At 40.7% G+C, this 14,311-nt stretch overlaps 1 protein-coding gene across 10 annotated transcripts in view; it reads right to left on the bottom strand.

Moving 5' to 3' along the window:
* The window catches only part of tjp1a (tight junction protein 1a), a 423,741-nt gene that overhangs the window by 197,754 nt on the left and 211,676 nt on the right, over window positions 1-14,311 (bottom strand). The window lies entirely within an intron of this gene.

The following is a 14,311-nucleotide window of genomic DNA, read 5'->3' as shown; positions in this document are numbered from 1 at the left end:
TTTCTTTCGTTTTCCCCCACTAAAACCCTAAAGAGCATATGGCTGTTAGTATTATTTACCTTTTTATGTTAAAGTGACCTGTTATGGTCTTCTGAAACAGTTAATAGATGTATTTTATAACTTAAAAACAGGACCGATGCTAACATGTTAGCATGTCTATGGCATTTTCAATGTTAATGTTAGCAATAAACAGTTGCAGCTGTCAAGCATTTGTTGTTGTAACAGAGTCAAATGTGCATGTAATACGGCATAGTAATGTTGCATTTGTGTTTAGAGATGTTGTATATAGCAAATGCTTTATATTTGTGTTAAGTGAAGTGTGTGTGTGTGTGTGTGTGTGTGTGTGTGTGTGTGTGTGTGTGTGCAGGTATGCGGGTGTGTGTGCGCGCGCATGTGCGTGTGTGCATGCATGAGAGAGATGGAGAGTGAGATTTAATTAACAAATAATATCTTATCAACAGAAAAAAGTGTGAAGGACCCCAAATCGACCATGCTGTTGCCTTATGCAAGAAGATTGCAAGTTCCTTTTCCCACTCTTGGAAAAGAAGAAAAGCACTGAAGAAAGCCCAGGTTGAGCACAATCTTCCCTTACAGCGTCTCATCACAGAAACGCCCACAAGGTGGGGGTCATGACAGATGATGATCCAGAGGGTGCTTGAGCAAGAGAAGGCCCTATTGCAGGTACTGAAAGCAGACAAGAAAACTAGACACCTGGTACCCACGTGGCAAGATACAGATGTCCTGGAATGCATGAGCAAGACCCTTGGCCCACTGCTTGAGTTCACAGACGCGCTGTCTGGGGAACAGTATGTCAGCGTGTCATACATTAAATCCGTTCTCCACATTTTCAATAACACTGTTCTTACTGCAGCTGATGATGATGCAGAGCTGACCAAGGACATGAAAAGGATCATCCTAGAGTACTTAAATGAGAAGTACTCAGACCCAGAAACTGTTGACCTGCTTGATATGGCCTCACTGGTTGACCCACGGTTTAAAGATACATATATAGCTGATGACTGCAAGATGTTCATCAAGACCAGAGCAGTAGCAGAAATTCAGTCACTGTTGGCGGTGAAAGCTGCAATGGTCACAGAACCACACACAAGCATAGAAGCTGCAGTTGCTGGTGTTGAAGCTGCTGAAGTTGCTGTTGAGACAGAATCGAAGAAAGCCAAACAGAGCCTGGGAAGCTTTTTCAAAAAGGCCTCTGATGGCACAGGTGCTCTCGCTGACAGAGAGGCCATCGAAGGGGAGCTAAAAAGTTACCTGAGGACCATGCCGGTTGATGGAGAGACTGACCCCCTGGGCTGGTGGCGGCTGCACCAAGTTAATTTTCCCAGGGTGGCAAGACTGGCCCAGAAATATCTCTGTATCCCGGCCACAAGTGCCCCTTCTGAAAGGGCATTTAGCACAGGGGGCAATATAGTTACATGCCACCGATCTCTGTTGAAGCCAGAGACTGTAGACAAGCTTGTATTTCTGGCGAATAATCTTTAGAGCGTAACAAATGTCAAATGATGTAAACAAGTCTCAGTGAGTTCCCGGCTTTACCATTTATGTTGTGTTGTATCTTACTATACAACAGCTGAGATCAAAAGTTTTAAAGGTGGTGTGAAACTTATATTATGCATATGGTCTTAAGGATTTCAGTATGTTTTTTTTTTTTTGTTTTTTACAGAGAAGACACCAAATTTTCTGTTCTTTGCCACTTTATGCCTTCTATACTGTTTGCACTTTTTGCTGTTTATGGTATGGCACTACTGCAAAGAAACCTTTATACTTGAAAAAATGCTGTTTAGTTTACATATGTGTGTTAAGGATTTTATATATATATATATATATATATATATATATATATATATTATCACTGTTAAACATTTGTAGCTTTGTCTTCTTTCTCATGAGAACGGTGTTGTGCTGTTTTGCACTTCACCCTGAGAACGTACGTGTTATTCAACCTTGTTTTAGCTTTGTCTTCTTTCTCATGAGAACGGAGATGTGCTGTTTTGCACCTGTCTTAATGCAATCCTGAGAATTCAATTTTGTTTTAGCACTCTGGGGTCAATCTGAACTGGGAATGAAGGACTGGATGTACTTATTGTTATAACATAACTTTGTTTTCGTAGCCGCTAACGACTGGGAGTAAAAGAACTGAAGGTTGAATTTTGACTGATTGTGATGCTTAGTGTTCCAGGCAGATGCAAAACAGCTGATAACTGCAACAGACGAACGAGATGTGCTGACCTGAAGTGTTCTTCCTTACAGCTGCACTTGACGTATGCGTTTATGTTATGGGAAGAAACTTGTCTTGCGTCATTACCCCCACCCTTAGGACAAGTTTCTTGTTTATGTGATGAGGGCGTCTCTTAATAAAAAGAGCGGAAAAGCAGGCCAGACTTTAGTGTAGCCTTGGTGTACAGCCTGGCCGCACTCCGCGCGTAAAATTTGACTTTCTGTCTCACTGGTGTTTCTTGACTCTGTTTGTCTTGTTAAAGGTTTTAAAAATGTTTGGAGGAGAAAATACCCAACATTGACTGGGGGCTCAGTCCGGGATCTCAACAATACCGGAGGTGTCCAGCGGAGGTCGTCAAGTCCAGACGTAAATCCTTGGCCAAGGTCCGATCGATTGATCGTGTCTGCAATTGTCGACCACCGTTGGCATCGTCTGGTTGACGAGATTTTCCCGAAGAAAACAGACAGGAAGTCGAGTCAGTGAGTAGAATTTCTTTGTAAATAGTACCGAGTGAGTGGTGATCAGATCACATAAACAGTTAAATTCCGCAAGCGATGATACAGAATCGTCTGTTAATGCAAAGCAGTTAAACTCTGTAAGGAGGGTGCGGACTCCTCTGTTTATATACGTGTACCGGTAGGGGATAAAAGTGATCACATAAAACAGTTAAACTCCGTAAGCGATGATACAGAATCGTCTGTTAATGAAACACAGTTAAACTCTGTAAGGAGGGCGGACTCCTCTACGGTTGCGAGGGACGCAAGTAGTTAAATTCCGGAAGGAGGATACGGACTCCTCTGTTTTAATACGTAAAGGAAATCCCGGGTAGAAATATGTGCACTGTAAAAAGTAGTTAAATTTGGCAGGGACGGCGGAGTCCCCTAATGCAGGACAGTAGTTAAATTTCACGGGAGGGCGAGCTCCCCTGGCATAAGAATACGCGTACGATTATTGGGAGTGTTTCTATGTGTAAATAGTGTTTTGTGTAAGTGTAAATAACTGTGTGAAAGTGTAATACTTTGGACAACGTTAGTGACAACCGTGTGTGTGGAAGCAGAGGCAAGTGATTCCGCTTCCTACGGGGAGGTGAAAGGAATCAACCACACGACGGCAAATTAATTGTCACGTCCAAAGAAAGTGTGAAAACTTCAGATTTAGAACACCCTAGGTGTGCCCCCGTCTGAAGTCCAAATTATAACAAGGGATAATGGGAATGGGGGGTAAGACGTCTATAAATAAGGAAAATTTATCAACTGACGACTGGAAATTTATGGAAGCAAAAAATCCAAAAACAACAAAAAATTGGAGACCTGGATTAATAAACATGACTTTGACGGACGACTGAACCTGATCAGTATACAGAAGCTGAAGAAGGAGTTAGAACAGCAACATGAAGGTGATGAGAGAAAGATGCAGAAAGTAGGGGCAGATTTAGTGGCATTTTGGGAGGAGGAAGCAGAGAACAGACAGAAGGGAGCAGAGAAGCAACGATTAGAGAAAGCAAGGAAAAAGAAAGCTGTAGGTAAGGCAGAAGAAGATGTGATAATTCAGCACAGAGAACCAGAACAGCCTCAGCAACCACCGCCGGCTGGATCGTCGGTGACAACAACACCTTTATCTCCTCTACCAGAGGATGACGATGTACCGCCACCACAGTATGATTTAGCAGTAAAACCTAAGGTAAAAAGAGAAAAACCAGAAAAACCACAAACACGCAGTCAAGCGAAAGTGCCCACAGCCCCTCCCATGGTGGAACACAGTGACCAGGGAGGTGCCTATCCTATGATAGAAGTACCAAATCCTCGTGCAGGAACAGCAGGACAGCGATCAACCATGCTCGTATATCGAACATGGAATGCTGATGATATCAAAGCAGCAGTCGACATGATACCATCGCCACATGTCGACATTGAGGGATTTATGCAGGATATAGAAAACATTAGAACATCTTACCACCTTGATGGACCTGAAGTCCAACAGGTGTGGATGAAAGCATGTGGCCCTAAAATGGAGTCAGATACGCGGAGACTGGAATCCTGCAGACCAGGATGGCGTACCATTGCCACATGATGATCCAGTCTTGAAAACAAGAGTGGAAGCTATGATTACACGGGCAAAAGGTGTGTTAGGACCAAAGATAAATTATACTGAAATTACCAGGACAACTCAGAAAGAAGGAGAACCATGGATAGAGTTTAGATGCAGATTTGAGAGTGTATTTAGAGTCCATAGTGGCATATTGCCAGGAACACCAGTGTATGAAAACAAATTGAAAAATGTTTCACCTGTGAAGCTGACAATGACCGATTTGATTCATGATGGCAACTCAACAGCTGTCATAACAGTAACAGGTGCCACTGAAGATGTTTTAAAATTGAGATTCACAGGTATGCCATTACATGTGTCACTTTGTAAACCATATTTGACAGAATGGCAAGAATTGGGACTGACAGTCATAACAGCTTTGTCAGCCACTGATTGGAGCAGAGTTGGACCACGAACGGAGTTCAGTCCATCAACTAAATTGTATAAAGTGCCAGTTAATGTCTCATTGGTGCTGACAGCTGGAACACACATTGATGTGTCCACTTCACAATCCTGAGTGTTTCAGTTGAGTCCTGAAGAGGATGATCTTCTCTCTTCTGTACCATCAGGATTGTGGACAACAGGTCCTTCAGACGTAGGACTGATAAAAAAATGCACAACCTGTAGTTATAAGACCAAAAACAGAATGCAGACCATGTGTAAGACAGTATCCATTGAAACCTGATGCAATTGAAGGAATCAGGCCAGTAATGGAGAATTTATTAACAGCAGGAGTAATAGTGCCATGTCCAGATTCACCATGTAACACACCCATGTTTCCTGTAGAAAAAGGCTCCGCCCTCAGTGGGATGGAGAATGATTCAAGATCTGCAGGCAGTAAATGCTGCTGTAGTAAAAAGAGCTCCATGTGTACCAGATCCGCACACACTGTTAAGCTCATTGAGATTAAATTCTAGTTGTTTTTCTGTAATAGATATCAGTAATGCATTTTTTTTTTTTTTTTTCCGTACCAGTACACCCAGATAGTCAATTCTGGTTTACTTTTACCTTTAAAGGACAACGATATACATTCACCAGATTACCGCAGGGTTACGCAGAGAGCCCAACTATTTATTCTCAAGTCATGTCAGCATGCTTAGCCAATTTTGTTCCACCGGCAGATAGCCAACTATTAGTGTATGTTGATGACATTTGGTTGCCTCTGACACACGAGAAAACTGCATAACTGACACAGTAGCATTATTATGTTTCTTATTTGATAATGGCCACAAAGTGAGTAAAAACAAAGTTCAGTTGTGTAGGGATAAAGTAAAATATTTAGGACATGAATTATCAGCCACAGGGCGCACGATCCTGTCTGACAGGAAGGAAGCAATTTTGCACGCTCCAAAACCACAAACCAAAAAGCAGATGATGTCATTTTTTGGACTGACTAATTACTGCAGGGCATGGATTCCCTGTTATGCAGAATTGACTAGTCCACTTTCTGATTTGATGTACAAGAATGATATTTCAATGTCAACCGTGTTGGAATGGAACAAAGATGCTGAGGAAGCTTTTGTAAAAGTAAAACAAACAGTGTCATCCACAGTTTTGGCACTACCAGATTATAGTAAACCATTCATTCAAACAGTTGATTGTAAGAATAAGTTCATGACTAGTGTTTTGGTTCAAGTGTATGGCTCAAAATTGAGGCCAGTTGCCTACTACTCATCTAAATTGGATGCAGTAGCAAGTGCTCTACCACCATGTGTACAGGCTGTTGTTGCAGCCTCTATGGCTGTTCAAAGTAGCAGTAATGTTGTTCTATTCCATCAGTTGACACTGAGAGTTCCACATGTAGTCTCTGCACTTCTGTTGCAGACAAACATGAGCCTTTTGTCCCCAGCAAGACATCTTTCGTGTATGTCCTTGCTATTATCACAACCACATCTTACGGTAGAGCGATGTACAACATTGAATCCATCCACATTGATACCCTTACCTGAGGATGGTGAGCCGCACAATTGTCTTGATGTAGCTACGGTCTGTACGAAAGCACGTCCAGACCTCCAGGACACACCCATCCCAAACAGTACAACTGTGTATGTGGATGGTTCTTCCACTAAAAATGCTTATGGACAAACACACATCTGGATATGCTGTTGTCACAAATTCAGAAGTATTGGATTCTGCTTCATTGCCATCGTCATTTTCAGCACAAGCAGCTGAATTAGTTGCTTTAACTGCAGCTTGCTATCTGTTTAAAGGTACGGCTGTATCAATTTATACAGACAGCCAGTACGCTTTCAACACAGTGCATGTGTTTGCAAAACTGTGGGAGGAGCGTGGAATGGTGACATCATCTGGAAAGCCAGTGACTCATGCCACTCTCCTAACTGCCCTACTGCAAGCTGTGAAGTTGCCTCAACAAATTGCTATATGCAAATGTGCGGCTCACACCAAAGGCTCTGACAGTGTTTCAAAAGGAAATGACGTTGCTGACAAAACCGCAAAGGCGGCAACAGCTCTTTCTATTTTTCTCTTATATGACACCCCTCCGGATATGACCACAAAAGAAACCCATATTGCCAAAAAATATGTTTAAATGGGCAGCTATTATGAGCCATGGCGTGACGCATGTCTCATCAGGGGGTATGATATCGCAATTGCAATCTATTTTTTGTCTTTATGGGTTCAATGCATATGCAAAACAGCATTGTAGAGCATGCATGATATGTGCAAAGCACAGCTCACGGGGCAATTTGAGACCCCAAAGAGGTAAATTTCCAACACCACAATATCCCTTTCAGGTGATTCATATGGATTATATACAGCTGAGTAAACATGAAGGGAAGGAATTTTGTTTGGTCATAATTGATGCCTTCTCAAAATGGGTAGAGTTGTTCCCTACAAGACATGCAGATGCACTTGCAGTGGCTAAGGCATTGTGCAAAGACATCATTCCATGATTTGGAATACCAGAAACAGTCTATTCAGATAATGGAGCGCATTTTGTTAATACAATGGTGCAATACGTAGGAGAAGCGCTACAGGTCAATCTCAAAAAATCATTGTGCTTATCAACCACACAGTGCCGGATTAGTGGAAAGGACAAAGGGCACATAAAAGGGCGCAATAAAAATAAGATTAAGGAAATGTATAGAAGAGACAAAACGAACCTGGATTGAATGTTGGACCTAGTAAAATTGTATATGAGAATAACACCAACACCATCAGGGTTAACACCATTTGAGATACTTTATGGACGACCATATCGTCTACCAATTTTGACATGGATACTAAAACAGCAGATGAGGAACAAACATTAGCAAATTTTATGAAAAAGACATTAACACAGAAAGAGATAACTTAAACACATTTACTGCCGAATAATTTTGATCTTCCACAGGACGGCCTTCCGGTAGTCTAGCCAGGAGACTGGGTGTTCATCAGAGTCCAGTCCTCGTTGGGAAGGTCTATACCGAGTGCTGTTAACAACACCAACTGCAGTAAAGATAGCGGAGAGATCAACGTGGATACATCACTGTAAGATACAGCGTGTGTTGGCGGCCTCCACAGTGTAAGGGGAAGTCTGGCTACAAAGGGAGTCTATGTAATTAGCAATAGATTGTCTCAATTGATATTAGTGTCTGATAAGATGTAACACCACTTGCCTCAGTGCAACCACTTATATGATAGGGATTTCAACAGAGGATGTACAAGCGTGCCCAAGTGCTGCTCCATTGACTAGACTGAAGGGAAACGCAAAAATATCATCACGTTAAATTGTCATCACAACGGCCATTCCCAATTTGCTTTTACGGGACAGGGAATAAAAATGTAGGTAAAATTAAGAAACGTCTGTGTACCCAAACGTATGTTTTATCAAATAATTTAAGCCTAACCAAAACATAATATGTGGATGGTACTTATCTTCATCACATTGGATGGGGATGTAATTATACAGGCTCCTGTCCATGGGGAACGGATGAATCATGTGCTTATGTTAGTAAGTTTTTGCTACCACCTGTAAATGGTACTCCGGTGTATGATGACATCTATTGGCTTTATGGTTCCAGACTGTACATGAGTCTCCCACCAAATTGGGGTGGTGTGTGTGCACCTACCCAGGTGACTGACCATACATATGTGGTAAGACCTCCACAGAGAAGAATGGCAGCACCAGACGGAGGAGATTGATATACCCAGATGTGTTACCACATAATCACATGTGGGGCTCGGATGTACTAAAGGACCAAAAAATTGTGGTCTGTAGGAGATAAAATAGCACATTCATTGTTCCCCTGGATAGGAGTGGGAAAAAATTCATTAATGATTGAAACTCTGAATTATTGATTGGGTCTGTTCATGAATGTAACAAAAAAAATAGTAGCAGCTCAAAACACTGAAATAGATGCTTTACGTACCATGGTGATGCAAAATCGCATGGTTTTAGACTTGCTTACTGGTTCACAGGGAGGAGTTTGTGTTCTGCTGAACACAACATGCTGTACTTTCATCCCAGACTCCATTCATTCAGTGGATATGCAGGACGCATTGGAGGAGCTGAATGAACTTCGTGATGCAATGCATAAAGACACCCTAGCTGTGAACCGGTGGAATCCCTGGTCCTGGTTGACTTCAGGACCATGTTGGCAGTTACTATTGAAAATGGTGACACCAGTTATTATAGTCCTAATTCTGATTGGACTTTGCATGTGTTGTGTGATCCCTTATATCAAAACAATGGTTGGCAAAATGGTGTCAAATACATTTGTACAGTGTAATCTGGCCTTCCAACAAACTATGCCAAAATATCAAGCATTGAAACAGTCAGACCTTAGTGGAGAAAACTGTAATGACTGTACTGAGAATTATGATGATATTGAAAAGCTCACAACTCCAGTTCAAGCTTGAACTGTTGACGTGATGAGTTAACACACTCTTAGCCTATGAAGCTTTAGCTGAAAAAGTAATAAGACAAGTGGTGTAGTCGAATAATACAGAAAAACGGTTCATTTATACCAGTCGGTAGGAGTGATGTATGGTGGTGGTGTGGTGATAACAGAATCTTTGATAGACTGCCACGAAATGTGTCAGGTTATTGTGCATTAATATCATTATTGTTACCCATGACCCCTGAAGACGTTACGACATATGCAGCCTCTTATTCCTGAGGATTGGCAGAAAGGCATAGCCAGACATAGAGTAAAAAGAGATTGGAAAGGAGTAGGAAATCCAACATATATTGACGCAATAGGAGTCCCCAGAGGAGTGCCTGACGAGTATAAACTGGTTGATCAAATAGCAGCTGGATTCAAATCTTCCATCTGTTGGTGGTGTTCAATTAATAAAAACGTGGACAGAATAAACTAAGTTAATAAACTAACTAACTAAGCTGGGTGATGCCTGCTATACGTTTAACAGGTGATAAACAGGTGGGAAATGTTAAGGATTTTATATATATATATATATATATATGTTATCACTGTTAAACATTTGTAGCTTTGTCTTCTTTCTCATGAGAACGGTGTTGTGCTGTTTTGCACTTCACCCTGAGAACGTACGTGTTATTCAACCTTGTTTTAGCTTTGTCTTCTTTCTCATGAGAACGGAGATGTGCTGTTTTGCACCTGTCTTAATGCAATCCTGAGAATTCAATTTTGTTTTAGCACTCTGGGGTCAATCTGAACTGGGAATGAAGGACTGGATGTACTTATTGTTATAACATAACTTTGTTTTCGTAGCCGCTAACGACTGGGAGTAAAAGAACTGAAGGTTGAATTTTGACTGATTGTGATGCTTAGTGTTCCAGGCAGATGCAAAACAGCTGATAACTGCAACAGACGAACGAGATGTGCTGACCTGAAGTGTTCTTCCTTACAGCTGCACTTGACGTATGCGTTTATGTTATGGGAAGAAACTTGTCTTGCGTCATTACCCCCACCCTTAGGACAAGTTTCTTGTTTATGTGATGAGGGCGTCTCTTAATAAAAAGAGCGGAAAAGCAGGCCAGACTTTAGTGTAGCCTTGGTGTACAGCCTGGCCGCACTCCGCGCGTAAAATTTGACTTTCTGTCTCACTGGTGTTTCTTGACTCTGTTTGTCTTGTTAAAGGTTTTAAAAATGTTTGGAGGAGAAAATACCCAACAATGTGCCTTATACTGTAAGTATTCCAATTGTGTTTTCATTTTGCACTTTAATGGTTTCATTTGAAGTATATGTGCACTACACTGATCCATTTAAAAAGGCTATTCCTAATACTGGAAGTATTTTATTTGTTTTAAAAAAGTTTTAATTTTGTACTTTAATGGTTTCATTTGAAGTATATGTGCACTACACTGATACATTTAAAAAGGCTATGCCTAATACTGGAAGTGTTAACCTACTTCACAGTACCAGTTCAGGTAACAAAATTTAACTATGTTGAAAGGATTTTCAGTACAGTGTCTGTTCTTTAAAAAGACACCTTTTGTTTTTGTTTTTATTTATATCAACATTATGTCTACAGCTTTCTGTATTATTACAGTGGGGGCATAATAAATGTTGTATGCCTACATTCTATGTTCTATCTTTCTTTCAATATATTTAGCCATTTGGCTTTCCTCAGGGTCTATGTAACCTGTTCTGAAATGATTTATTATATAATTTATGTATCGTGATAATATCGTTATCGTTATCGCAAGAGGTTGCAGTGTGTATCGTGATATGGATTTTTGGCCATATCGCCCATCCCTAGTTACAGGTGCCATAGAAATACATGGAGTTACTAAAGTATGTCTACATTTGTGACAGAAAAAAAAGCAATGCTCCAAAAGTTTGACAGTCCTGCCACAGCCAAAACAACATGGCACAATGAAAGATTATCCTGGTTTATCACAGTCAAACACCCTCCCAGACCCTCTAACAATTGTCAAGGTTCAGAAACAGTGTCAAACCATAGCCTTCTGGGATGCAAAGCCATGAAATTGAGAACAGGTCTTTAATGTGCAGAATCAATAGTATAAAATATAATAACGTGTTGCTTAAACCACAGAAGCAACTGTCCCTTGTCTATGATGCTGCAGACATCTTCAAAATTTCACCTCATGCAGAACAAAACTCCTCCTTAATCTGTGAGCCAATCTCAACCACAATCCAAATAGTATGACAAAGCAAGAGTACCGGCCACAACTGCTTCACAGAAACGGAAAGAAATCAGTTCTATTATTTTGCTCACAAAATAAAACTACATTTATTTTATAAATTTGCAAAATTAAATGAACCTTTGAAATGCTTTTGGCATGTTATCACCTACAGACTATATAAAAAAAAACTATTCAAAAGTAAATTTTATGTTAGGATGTCACCACAGCTATCACACATTACAGCAAACGTCACCAGCTGACATGACAGAGCTGGTTTCGTCTAACTGGATGGACCGACCAAACCTGAATATCACCATCTCACATAGACAAACACAGCACATTACTCATGTCAAACCAAAGAAAATCCCTATCAAAGAAATAAACTAGTAAACATGTAGTATAATAATAATATTCTGATGCTAGAAGACTAACCCAGTCAAACCTGTGTCAGAAATACCTTTTATTCTATGACAAATCTCCTTCTAATGCCATTATCAAAGCATTGTTTTGAAGGCATTCTGCTAACGCAGGAAAAATGCTGCATGATCAAAGCCTACAAATACATCCTGAAGACCATTATGCTGTCTGTCAAAATCTGACCTGACCCAGGTGCAATAAATTAAGCAGGACTACATCGCAGGAAACTGAAAATATTGTCGAGAAAATATGCCATGGCTCGAACTACTAAGCCAAACAGTTACATTCCTCTGGCACTTCCAGCTGCACCTGTGCAGTGGGCCCAAAACAGGCCAGAACCTTTAACACAGACCAGCTATTCTCAATGCACTTCACTTGGCTATCCGGATTACATAACTGTTCCAACATTGAATGATTTGTTGCTGGTGAGCTGGTATTAAGTGGTGGGTAGTAGGGCTGAGCAAAGCCTACTTAATTAGCATACGAGGTCTGTCAATAAAGTAACAGACCTTTTTATTTTTTTTTTAAACTATATGCATTTGATTCATATGTTTTTACGTCAGACAAGCTTGAACCCTCGTGCGCATGCGTGAGTTTTTCCACGCCTGTCGGTGACGTCATTCGCCTGTGAGCATGCCTTGTGGAAGGAGTGGTCCCGCCCTCTCGTCGGATTTTCATTGTCTGGAAATGGCGGAATGATTTGGACTTTTTTTCCATCAGAATTTTTTCAGAAGCTGTTAGAGACTGGCACCTGGAAACCATTTGAAAAATTTATCTGGCTTTTGGTTGAAAATTTTACGGGCTTCACAGAGAATAAGGACTGCACCACCTCTGGCTTTTATAACAGCTTGCAGTCTCTGAGGCATGGACTTAATGAGTGACAAACAGTACTCTTCATCAATCTGGCCCCAACTTTCTCTGATTGCTGTTGCCAGATCAGCTTTGCAGGTTGGAGCCTTGTCATGGACGATTTTCTTCAACTTCCACCAAAAATTTTCAATTGGATTAAGATCCGGACTATTTGCAGGCCATGACATTGACCCTATGTGTCTTTTTGCAAGGAATGTTTTCACAGTTTTTGCTCTATGGCAAGATGCATCATCTTGAAAAATGATTTCATCATCCCCAAACATCCTTTCAATTGATGGGATAAGAAAAGTGTCCAAAATATCAACGTAAACTTGTGCATTTATTGATGATGTAATGACAGCCATCTCCCCAGTGCCTTTACCTGACATGCAGCCCCATATCATCAATGACTGTGGAAATTTACATGTTCTCTTCAGGCAGTCATCTTTATAAATCTCATTGGAACGGCACCAAACAAAAGTTCCAGCATCATCACCTTGCCCAATGCAGATTCGAGATTCATCACTGAATATGACTTTCATCCAGTCATCCACAGTCCACGATTGCTTTTCCTTAGCCCATTGTAACCTTGTTTTTTTCTTTTTAGGTGTTAATGATGCCTTTCTTTTAGCTTTTCTGTATGTAAATCCCATTTCCTTTAGGCGGTTTCTTACAGTTCGGTCACAGACGTTGACTTCAGTTTCCTCCCATTCGTTCCTCATTTGTTTTGTTGTGCATTTTTGATTTTTGAGACATATTGCTTTAAGTTTTCTGTCTTGATGCTTTGATGTCTTCCTTGGTCTACCAGTATGTTTGCCTTTAACAACCTTCCCATGTTGTTTGTATTTGGTCCAGAGTTTAGACACAGCTGACCGTGAACAACCAACATCTTTTGCAACATTGCGTGATGATTTACCCTCTTTTAAGAGTTTGATAATCCTCTCCTTTGTTTCAATTGACATCATCTCGTGTTGGAGCCATGATTCATGTCAGTCCACTTGGTGCAACAGCTCTCCAAGGTGTGATCACTCCTTTTTAGATGCAGACTAACGAGCAGATCAGATTTGATGCAGGTGTTAGTTTTGGGGATGAAAATTTGCAGGGTGATTCCATAATTTTTTTCCTCAGAATTGAGTGTCCATATTTTTTTCCCTCTGCTTGGTCTAAAAAAGTAACCGTTACTGACTGCCACAATTTTTTTTCCTGATTTCTTATAGTGTTTCTTAAAGCCAGAAAGTTGCCATTTGAAATGACTTTAGTTTTGTGTCATGTCTGTGATCTGCTTTTTTTCTACAAAATTAAACAACTGAATGAACATCCTCCGAGGCCGGTGATTCCATAATTTTTGCCAGGGGTTGTAGTAAGACTGGGACTCTAAATATCAACAGGTTGTCTTTTCTCACTTAAAAACTACGGTTTAAAAATTGGGGTCTGGGTTTTTATTGGTCGTCAGATACATTTTGACATCTAAAATAAGTGAAATGAATGAAAGTTGGTAAAGTACTGAAAAAATCAGCATGGCAGGTTGTAGGCTCTAAGGTGTAGATTTCAGAATAACCGCAGGCCACACACACACACACTAAGAAATCAATTACTACTACAACAGTCTTCAAAGCACCATCCAGCTGCTAATCTACCAAACGACTTATAGAAAC

This window comes from Thalassophryne amazonica, chromosome 2 (genome assembly GCF_902500255.1).
Source record: "Thalassophryne amazonica chromosome 2, fThaAma1.1, whole genome shotgun sequence".
Lineage (NCBI taxonomy): Eukaryota > Metazoa > Chordata > Actinopteri > Batrachoidiformes > Batrachoididae > Thalassophryne > Thalassophryne amazonica.
The sequence above is the reverse complement of the archived record's forward strand: the minus strand, read 5'-3'. Positions and strand labels throughout refer to the sequence as shown.